We start from the raw sequence: 11,312 nt of genomic DNA on the forward strand, positions 1-11,312 counted from the left end.
GTTTTTATGGATGGCTAAATTTTTTTTTACTGACTTAACTGATAACCATTTTAGCCTGATTTTTTACTGACAGTTGGCAATCTGCCTCCTGTTCCAAGAAAAGACACTGCTTCTCTTGAAAGGACAATCTTCTTTCACTGTTAGTGGCTTAAGGCCTATGACATATAGCAGAACAGTTCTGATGCCACCCAACAGAAGGCAGAAAATATGCATGCACATGCACACACACCCATACCCATATACACATGCACAAACACCCTCCATGAGTTGAATACAATATAGCCCCATAACATTTCTTACGTAAAGTAAGTGTTGAAATTATGTTGTAGCTGTGATGGTCCAGGAAATATGGGTATCTTTTATTTGACCACCTGCATGGTTGGAATAAGCTTAGACAAGCTTTCAGGTATCACAGACCTGAGGAAGGGTACTGAGATTCTTGAAAGCTTGTCTAAATCTATTGCAAACATGCAGTTGGTCCAATAAAAGATGTCATCCACAAAAAAATCTTACTTAAAGCAAAGGATATTCTGAAGATTCACAAATATCTGACATGCTAGTTACGTGAGTTGCCAAGAAAATATGAGCTAATAGCAAAGAAAATTACTCTTTAAAAAATCATAAATTCACAACTTTGGACTCTCCTTATCAATGTTTCAGGATTAAAATACCCATGACAGAATTTTATTATGGTCACCCATTCAGAATCTAAAGGGGACACACATGCATTCATCTGTGCACATTAGCTCAAAAGGCATGTGTAGACACAATGGGCATTCATGTCAAGTGCTTGAAAATGTTAATGCAGCTTTTTTTGGTGTGGCACTTTTGCATTTGCACAACACGGCATTTGTGTTTGCATGACATTGTGCTTTCAAGTGAATTAAGTCTCCTGTCATTCCCTGCAGATTTCAATAGGGGGAGTTAAATACCAGTCTACCCCATGTAACGTCTTTCCTAATGTATTACAGCAGGAGGCGCATGTAAACCAGCCTCCCCTGTCCCCACCCCCGGCATCTCACTGGGAGTCTCCCCTGGGCACGGTCACCCCAAAAACCTTGTCACTTGCACCCGCCTATGCTCTGTCAGTCGGTCTGGTCTTTCTCTGTCAGTACGTGATACCAAAGACCCCATAACAATCCCCATTGCAAAGATAAGTTGTGTGAATCCTCCTCTCCCGTTCCTTTCCCTTCCCATCCCACCATGTTACAAATATATGTGCTTTTTCTTTTATTTACTATATAACTGGTATGATATCATAAAATATTCAGAGTTTACAGTAGTGGATGGGTGGCTGTTTGTTGCCACCTGGTTGATTGGTGACTGGTGTCAATGCTGGTGGTGGTGGCGAGCTGGCAAGCTCTTCTGGCTTTTTTTTGTTGTTGTTCTGGTGTTTCTGGACTACATTTCCCAGCATTCCTGAGCTCATTGATCTTCGCAGTTTCCAATGGGGCTCCCATTGGAATCTTCCTGTTCCCTGCCCAGGTTCCACCATCAATCTTTTTGTGTAGTGCAACATATGGCTTTTGGAGATGTGTTGTGAAATGTTTTATAAATGTTTTTGAAAATGTGTGTTGCTTCAGTGTGGTCCCCCACCTGCCTAATGCGTGAAGAGGTATAGTTAACTTTCTTGCCCACATGGGGGGTGGGGCTCATTCAGATGTAGGTGATAGTGTGCAATACTTCCTTCCCCCAAACTACTGACAGTCTGGAAGCAGAAAACCCCTATCCCAGTCCACATTCCCTCCCCGCTCTCCTGACTGTCCTCCCCTCCGCCCCCCATCTGTAGCACCACACACCCTTGTATACAGACATAGATTTAACGTATAAATGACTTTATTTTAACATAACCAAGACAAAGAACAAAGTGCTCCTAGGTGTCATTGTCATCAATATATCCTGCCAGGCAATCACTCACAAGGGCCACCCAACCAGCCTCTCCTTGAGGATTTCTCTTTAGTCCCTGTGTTGCTGCTGCCCAGACACAACTCTGTTGTCTGGCCTCTGCCTCTCACACTTCTTCCCATGACTCTTTCCAAACCTCTCTGCGTCTCTCACAGATATTGTGCAGCAGGCAGGCTGCCACTACAAAGGCCATGATATTTTTGGGTGCCATCTCAAGCTGGCACATAAATGCCCTCCATCATCCTTTCAGTTGGCTAAATGCACATTCCACGGCCATCCTGCAACTGCTCAGATGGTAGTTAAAAACCAGCTTCTGCAGGTCAATGATGTTCCCTCCATAAGGCTTCATGAGCCAGGGCTTTAGTGGGTAGGCAGTGTCCACTAATATAACCAGGGAGACAGCGACACCGAGGAACACTGTGTCCTCCACAATTGGTGCATAGTGTCCTTTCTTCATGAGGCCAGGCAGAGGGAAGTTTCTGAACACACATGCATCATGCACGATGCCACAGCTTGAAGGATCACAGAGTCATATCCTTTCTTGTTTGTGTAAGTCCTCCCCTTCCCCACAGGGCAAAGCACTGGGATGTGAATGCTGTCTAGAGCCCCCACGCAGTTTGGAAACCCCTTGTCATTGAACCTATGTATGACTTGCTGTTGATTCGCCAGGTGGATAATTTTGTTTTAAGTGATCTCCTTTAGCAGCTGGAATACCTCATGAATTGCCAACCCAGCTATGCAGGCAGCCATGCTGAACTGGTTCACAATGTAGTGTAGGCTGAATGGGCTGGCCAGTTTCATGATGACCATTGCAACCTTCTTGTCTGGTGGGATGGCCCGATGCATGTTAGTGTCCTGCCTTGTGATGTGGGGCACCAGCATTGAGACAATATGATACAATGTCTCCCTTTTCATTTGGAACATTTCCAGCTACTGCTGGTCATTCCAAGTCATCAGCACGATTTACTCCCACCAAGCCGAGCTGCTCTCGTGGGCGCACACCATGCGGATTTTGGTTCTCCTCAGGTTTCTCAGCAGAGCCCGGTCATCTTTCACTTCTTCGCTTTCCTCTGGGTATTCCAAGTCCTCTGGGCACCTGCATCTTATTATTATTCTCATTGCTGTTAAAGCAGGAACACACCTGGCCACTGAATAATCTATCATCATTCTTATCCTTCTCAAGCAGTGCAGCAGTATTCCCCAGGTAAACAGAATTTGCAGAAGCAGTATTGCCACCTCCTCCTCCTCCTCTTCCTGCTTACCCATGTCCTCCATATTCTCCATGTCAGAGGACTCTTCACTGCATTGTTCTCTATCGTCTCACATTTCATCCTCATTCTCCATTTTCCCCCCCTCCATCAGCAGTGGCTTCTCACCTGTCTGCACCAAGCAGGGGGCAGGGACTGTAGGGTGTTCTGTGGTCTGGAGCTTGGTGTAGCTGCTTTTTCAACAAGTCACCCCAGGGCGTTGGGACTTCTGCACATCCTTTTATCCTGAGATTAGCAGCCACTGGTATTCTGATGTAATCAAGCTTGCAAACAAAAAATGTTTTGCCTACTCTTCTCCTGGTAATGTAGGCTACACAAAACTTTCGCTACTTAAGGGAAAACAGGTTGTGCTTCTGCAATAAAATTATTTTGCACAAGCAGGCAGGTATATATTGATTTTTGCAACATTCTGGGCCATTGAGCAGCCATCCCAAGGGCCAATGGCTTTATTTACCCCATGCTCAACCCTATCACCAGGTCTTTGTTTGTAAACTGGGTGCTTCATCACCTTTGGGTGTTTTGACACTTATAGGTAATGACTTCACAATTCTTGGAATTTTCCAAGACCCTCATGCAAGCACAGCCTAAGTATAAAGGCGCCCTCCCCCCCCCCCCCCACACATTTTGAGACCCTTCTCACAAATCACTTGTGCTGTTGGCCACAAACTGCTTCTCCACATCTCAGAAAGCCAAGGCCAGCAGTATGGAGCTGACATCCCAGGAGGCTGATACCTCCAACACCCATGGACCCAACTGGACCCGGGAAGAGCCGGAGGACTTAATCGGCATTTGGTCAGAGCAAAGGATGATAGACAGGTTGGACAGTAGGAGGAATAAGCCTATTTATGTTGAGATAGAAAAAAGCATGCAGGTGCAAGGGCACAATCATGACTGGACCCAGGTTCAGTGCAAGATCAAGTCCCTGAGATCTGCATATTACCAAGCCAAAGATGCAAGCTCTCATTCTGGGATAGGTTGCACATTTGCTCCCTTCTACAACAAGCTGTCTATCATTCTCTCCAAGGATGCAGGCGACAAGCCAGGTATGGAGACTTTCAGCACCAGGGTTGGGCAGGAGGAGGAGGAGGAGGAAGAGGAGGGGGCAGCAGCCCTTCCTGAGAGTGAAACTATGAGCATGTCTTGGCTGTAAGCAGACCACTCTCTGCTCCCTGATGACCATGACTGGCAGGAAGAACCATCAGTCATCATACACTTAGTGCCAGTTTGCCCCTCCATTCCATGGACTAGCACAGATGATGAAGCGGAGGAGGTGGAGGGTCAGGAAGAAACCCATGCAGCTGATCTAAAGCTAGCAAGACCCAAGAACATGCTCGACCATGTAAGTCTCTTGTAATGTGTCTCTTGCCACTGCCATGCTGGTTGGGTTTGGGGGTTCAGGAGGGAGGGGGCGAAATTCATGTGTTGCTGTAGGTGGGTCACCATATTCTTTCAGTGGTGGTGCAGGATGGGTTCGATAGCTCATAATGTAACAGATGCCAAACTAATTATTTGCTTTAAATTTTACAGCTAGCATGGGCAGTGGCAGCTGTGGACCTGTTTCTGAAGCAGGTACTTATACATTTTGGGTAGTACAAGTGGTGCCTCACTGTTGCAGGGTCTGTTTCTGTGCCTGCCGGCATTTCATGCACTGCATGGTGGGGATGGGGGTGTGTACTTTCCTCCTCTTGTGGGGAAGGCAACCACTGCTTTTTTCTTTATCAGCTAGTGCAACCCATGGCTGCCCAGAAGAGCCCCCAGGTTGCACTACAGCAGAGCACTGCAGAGATTTTTGCAGCAGGCAGCGATGGTCCTGAAAAAGCTTGCTTGAGGTTGTGCAGGAAAAACTTCCTTAGCCTGATAAAGGGTTTTTGAACTCAAAAGCTTGCTTAATAATTATTATCCAACTATTTGGGTTGGTCTAATAAAAGATATCAAATTCACCCAAGGAACCTTGTCTGCTTGAGGTTTTGGCACAGTCCTCATTAGCCACAGCAGCATGCACAGATGCCTGGCAGGACAAACTCCTTGAGTAGCTGTGCAAGAATGATATCATCCTCGAGGAAGTGAGAGACACCATGCAGAATTTGAAAGACATGTTCGATGAGTGTCATATTGAATTCCAGAGGTCACAGGAAAATTTCAGTGATGCCTTTCGGAGTCTGCAGAATCATCTCTTAAATAAATGGGTACCATGCCCGAAGAGGAAAAATTGGCCTGCTCAGCTTGCCTCTGTGCAGGAAAAACCTGGATGAAGAATTACAGCTAAGCCTGTTACCCCTAACTCAGTGGGGTCACAGGAGTGCCATATGATTGCCAGCAGTCCCAGGAGGGTGCCACTGCATTTCAGGGAGACAGGGGCAGTTCAGGGTCACGGCAGGGTGAAGACAAAGAAGCCCAAGTAACTGCTGACAATAGTGTGTTCCAAACAATAAAACCTCATGGTTTCCTGGCTTCCTGTGTCTGTCTCCGTATCCATCCTTACACTGCTAGGCTGGGAAGGTGGATTTTGTTCATTGTTATGGTTCATTTCCCCATTGTTTTTTCCTGCCATTTGCTGCATGGGCTGCAGGGGGAAGGGGCTGGCAATCTCTCTTGCACAGGTACACAGCAGGACTCCAGAGGTAAACAGAGAGGCTGCTTGGGTGGGTCACAATACACAAGTGCTGGCCTGCACACCAGCATTTTGCCAAGCCAGCACCCACCCTGCAAAGTCACTTTTGAGGCCATATTGCTTCTGATTTCACCTCCCTTAATTGGGAGAAGGGAAGTGGTGTGTCACCCCACAGCAGCCTGGCTTGGTTTTTGGCAAGCCACCAGGCACTTTGCAAAGTTGCCCACAGGGGCTTATGCCTTCCCAGTCGTGTCTGCCTATGGTGTGTGGTAGGGAGGCTCTTTGGCTCACCTTTCACAACCTTTGCATTTTCCCTAGACAGAAACTTTGCAAATGCTCTTTTTCAGCGTTCTTTTTGCACTCTTTTCTAGACAGGTGCCAGGCACTGTCTCCTTTATTTTGGAACACCAAAGTGAGGCTGGCCATGGGGGGAGGGGACAGGAGCATGGGGTTTAAGACCTGCTTTGTTTGTACACAAACCCAGGGACTTTGCAAACTTTCCCACCTTCTTTTTGCGCTGTTTTCCAGCCCAGCGCCAGAGTGTCTGGGGTTTTTTCACACCAAAACAAGGCTGCCGGTGGAGGGGCGGAAGGCTTGCCCTGCTAAAGGACTATAAATTGGGAGAGCAGAGGTCAGGATGTGCATTTGCTGTATCGATGAGGGAGCTTTGAGTTGGGTGAGGGGTCACAGCACAGTGGAGGCAGAAAAGGACTCATCCCAGTGACAAGACTTGCCCCTGAGGAGCACAGCAATGCAAATCCAGGGATTGACTACAGGCTGATCAAGTGGGGTGCAGTGAAGCTTCAAGTGCTATTTGATACTCGCATCTCTGTGACATGCAACTTGAAAGAGGCCATGGTGATGAACACCTTCGGTAAGTGACACCTGACACTTGTCTGTGCCCTGAGTGTGGTAGGGTCATCCCTAGGGGGATGCTAATAGAAGCAACCAACCCAGGCAGGGAGCTTTGGGGGCTCTGTGCAGATGGGTGGAGTGGACGGGGCAACTCCTCAGCACCACCACGGGCATTGCATCCAGACACTCACCAACTCCCTTCCCCCCGCCACTGCCACCACAGCATGCGAGATCAGCTCTGTGCAGGATGGGGGGCAAATTAACCCAAGGCCCTGCACTTGTGGTGTACTGTGGGTCTCCAGCACCCAGAGGCCAAGCCTGGGGTGCCACCGCCCTTGCTCCCACAAGCCCCGGATAAGCCACCTTTGGTAGTGGCTTCGGTGGCGGGGGAGGGGGGGGGAACACGAGCTGTGCAGAGTGGTGGTGCCCCCAGACACCTTCCAATGGCACTCCCTTCACATCCATGCGCAGGGCAGCCACCCCTCCCACCACTGTCAGGACACCACTGCCCTGGACCCTGATAGGGTCACCCTCATAGGGTCATCTCTGGTTGGGGGGGACGCATTGTTTAGTTCAAATTTATTGTAAATGGGGCTGGTGGAATTTTATGGGCATGAACGAAGGTACATGAGGTGCACAAGAGGCACCAATACAAATTCCAATACTCTTTCTATCCTTCCTCCCTCTCTTCTGTTTTTAGATCTCCTTTCACTGCTAGCTGCAGGCTGATCGATCCCTGTTGGTGTGACAAGAGGCAGGAAGAGTAGAGGAAGAACGAGAGGATGAAGAGGATGACAACACTTCCTTTACGATTCTCTCAACAACTGAACTATTATGCATTATAATTATAGTTGACTTTCATCCTATAAACATGTATAGATTTATAACATAATAACAGGTAATACTAATAATAGGAGTCAATAATAATATTAATTCAAGTAGTAATATATCAATAAGAGTTTGTAATAATATGAATATTAATGATGATTTATTAATGGCCAATAATTAAACAGTTCAATTCCTTATCACAGCATTTCAAAGCAAGTAGATCTGACTTATCACCTCTCCCCACCCCCAAAGCTGCTTCTTGCAGCATGCATACCACACATCCTGAGCACACACCACACACATCCTGGGCCTCCACCATACATATATAGCCAATATATGATATAAACTTATATTATATAGACTTATAATTGCAGTTTGATTCCTTATGATGAGAAAGCAGATACTGAGAAGAAGGCAGGTAATTATGCGCCCTCCCTTCCTGCCCCTGTCCCCATAGTGGGGGGAGGGCAGGCAGTGATTGCCCATCTCCTGGTTACTGGCCATAATAACGAGAAAACTCCTCCCTCGGGTCCTCTTTTCTTGTGGCTGGGGCTTCTAGCTTGGGGAAAAGTACATCTTTTCCAAAACGTACTGAATTCTGACCCTGACGCTGCACCAGGAGAAGGGCAAAGCTTTCTTTCTGCCCTCCACCTTGGTTGCTGGCCCAGCCACAAATGCAGCTGAGGGTATTTCCAATAGGACACTATGCATTATAAAGTGTATCATTGAGGGGACTCATGTTATTTGAGCAACAGATCCCTCACTAGCCTACTATCAAGTGACTGTTGCTGTAAATAAGCACATAAAGAACTGCATAATACCTATGTAATGAATGCATACTAAAGTAAATATGTACATTATTAAGTACTTAAGAATTATGAATTGCCTTTACATGCTGTAATATTTGAATTGTTGATGGCCACTAGTACTGCTAGGGCTTCTCTTCTGTCTACTTGAATTGTTGCACAAGTTCTTCAGGTTCATTTTGTATTATTCTCACCCTCCTCCTGGTTGCTGGACACAAGTACTGCAGAGGCTTCTCTTTTGTCTATGCCTTGAATTATGGAGGCTTTCTTTGTAGGCTTTGGCCTGAGCATCAACTCGAGTATGGTAAGAGTTCCATAAATTTTGCAGATCATTTTATATTATTCTCACCCTCCTCCTGGTTGCTGGCCATGCTTGCTAATGAAAGTATTATGGAATTGTAATTTGAAAATTGTTGCTGGCCACAAATGCGGAGGCTTTCTTCTTGGTTGCTGGCCAAGCCCCCCTGCAAATTCCCTCCTGGAGTTCATGTAGTAGGTCCATGCCTGAGGGCTCTTAGCACCACTCAATCCATCCACCCACCCACCCATCTCCTTGAGGCTTCTGTCTGCTTGAGTTTCTTGTCTGACTTGTGGAAGGAAGGTTTTAAATAAATAAGGAGAACAAAATGTAGTATAACAGAAGGTGGGATTTTCCTCCCTAGCACCTTTACAGTATACAATATTGTAAAACCTCTATAAAACTATACTATAGACACCTGCTTCCCTCCCTTCCTCCCTCTCCCCATCCCTCCCTCCCTTCCTAGGCTTTGGATCCAGCCAAAATTAAAAAGTTATTAAATAACAGATATTAGCTTGGCCCGACTCAGCCAGCCAGCTGAGTTGGGCCATCCATCTCCACCTGAGGAGGCTCCTTTGGTATCATGCCTGCCCTCTCCCCTCTGCCCCCTTTACCCAGCTGTCTTCCTGCTGGGACATGTTCAGTAACCAAGAAGGGGGGCTGCCTGCCTGTCCGCCTTTCTCCCTTTCTCTCCCATCCCTCCCTCCCTCCCTAAGCTTTGTGGCCAGCAACAATTTGAAAGTTACTGTCTGTAACAGATATTACCTACATACATCTCCACCCAAGGAAACCTTCCTGGGGCCCCTTTGGGACCATGCCTGGGGCCTCCCCGCCTTCCCACCCCCGCCCCAAGTCATGTGCCCACCCACTCACCCACCTGTCGACTAGTGGGCAACATTGTAATGCATTGCTAAAATCTTTAAAGAGTTGCTAAAGGCTAAAGGCCCTGGGAGGTCCATGTTTCCTGCTAGGGGTGGGTGTGGTTGTTTAGTCTTCTTTCTTGCAAGTAATGCTGGCTGCAAACTATCACTGGCCAAGCAGTCAACCTCCCTCCATGCAATAACAGTCCACCCTGAAACTCCTTCCAGTAATGCCATGGCTCCAAAGAAGCCACTCAGTCATCAGCTCTCCGAAAATGACCCCACCCACTCCTCATTGGCCATGCATGCCAATTCTGCCTATCAAAGAAAACATGACACATATAGATAAAAAATAAAACACTTTATTTTATTTTCTGTTGAGGAACATTTCATGTCCCCAGACACCTGCTGCTAGACATTGATCTGAAAGATATTTGCTACAAAATGCGATGTGTGCTTATGCCATCACTTGGGTTTAATAGACAAGTAGTGAGAGACAATCCTGATTTTTGGGGTCCTCTGGCAGTTGTTCTCTTCTTCTCTGTGACTTCATTATATGGACAATTCAAGGTGGTTTAACTATTTGGATATTTGGATCCTTGACAATTTTGTTAATGGCCAGGGTTCTTGGAGGAGAAGTTGCATATGGCCAACTTATCAGTGTGATAAGATATTCTCTACTTCCACTCATAGTGATAGCACCTGTCCTTATGGTTCTTGGATCGTTTGAAGTTGTATCTACACTAATAAAACTGTTCAGAGTCTTTTGGGCTGCATACGGTGCTGCTTCATTTCTGGTTGGAGAAGAATTTAAGACCAAGAAACCCCTTCTGATTTATCCAATCTTTTTGTTGTATATCTATTTCTCATCCTTATATGCTAGGGTGTGATATAAAGTGTTGGATGTAGTCATAAATAATACTTCATACACATACAGACTGGTAAAGCATAAGATTAAAATGGTTGCGGAAAATAACAAGCAACTGTGCTCTATCCAGTTGTCAGGAGGCTTTGAGACCTAAACCATGTGTGTATATTATTTAATTCAGCAACTGTAGCTGTATAGATTTGTATCAAAGTTTTAGGTTTGTTTAAGACTCTTCAGCTTTAATGAACAAAATATAAAAATCTTGTGTTTTATAAAATTGTGTAACAAAAATACAACTTGACACCTGTGCCAAAAATACCAGATGACCATGTTATATTGAAAGGATGTGAAAAGATATGAGTCTCAAAGCGCAATTTTTCTTTTTTGGTTAAATACAGCTGGGTTTTTTGGCACAGCAAATTCTGTAGATATCTATTTATGAACCAGTCCTGATTGTTCACAAAATGGTCTGTATAAATTGAGATATTAAAATATTATTGTGAAAAAAAATAAAGGTGAGGAACAAAAAAAGCTGATTTGTAATTGATCCTGCTAGATTTCAAGGCATGGAGCTGGGAGCAGGGGAGCGGTTTGCAGCCAGCCAGGCTTGGGAGTGCAGTAGCTTCCCAGGCTGGACACAGAGCTGGTCAGGGCCTGTATTTCAGATTGGTTGGCCTCCCTTTCAGGCACCTCAGTAATATATCTGGGGATAGTCATGTGCTGGATAACACTTCTGGCCTCTCTATAAGGGAGCAGAGTGCTTTTTGAAACCCTGGTCTTAGCTGATTAGCATCTTCCTTCTAGGTGACTCCCTGAGGTATCTGAGACCCATCCGATAAGGACATGCAAACACCTAGTGTGGAGCCGTGGCAGGACTTTTCTGGTGCTCTTACTTCAAATGCAGAGAAATTTCTTGAATTTGGTTTAAAAGAAGTTCTCCCACAATGATGTTTTCTTTGAATACTTGATTCTGCAGAGGCCTAGACTAGAGGTAGCTGAACAGATTACCCTGG

The 11,312-nt window shown here is 46.0% G+C and overlaps 1 pseudogene; it reads left to right on the forward strand.

Annotated features, from left to right (window-relative positions):
- The first annotated feature begins 3,876 nt into the window (after nt 1-3,876).
- Nucleotides 3,877-10,321, forward strand: LOC102377227 (annotated as a pseudogene).
- The last annotated feature ends 991 nt before the right edge of the window (nt 10,322-11,312 follow it).

The sequence above is a fragment of the Alligator sinensis genome, unplaced genomic scaffold (genome assembly GCF_000455745.1).
Source record: "Alligator sinensis unplaced genomic scaffold, ASM45574v1 scaffold727_1, whole genome shotgun sequence".
In the NCBI taxonomy this organism is placed as follows: domain Eukaryota; kingdom Metazoa; phylum Chordata; order Crocodylia; family Alligatoridae; genus Alligator; species Alligator sinensis.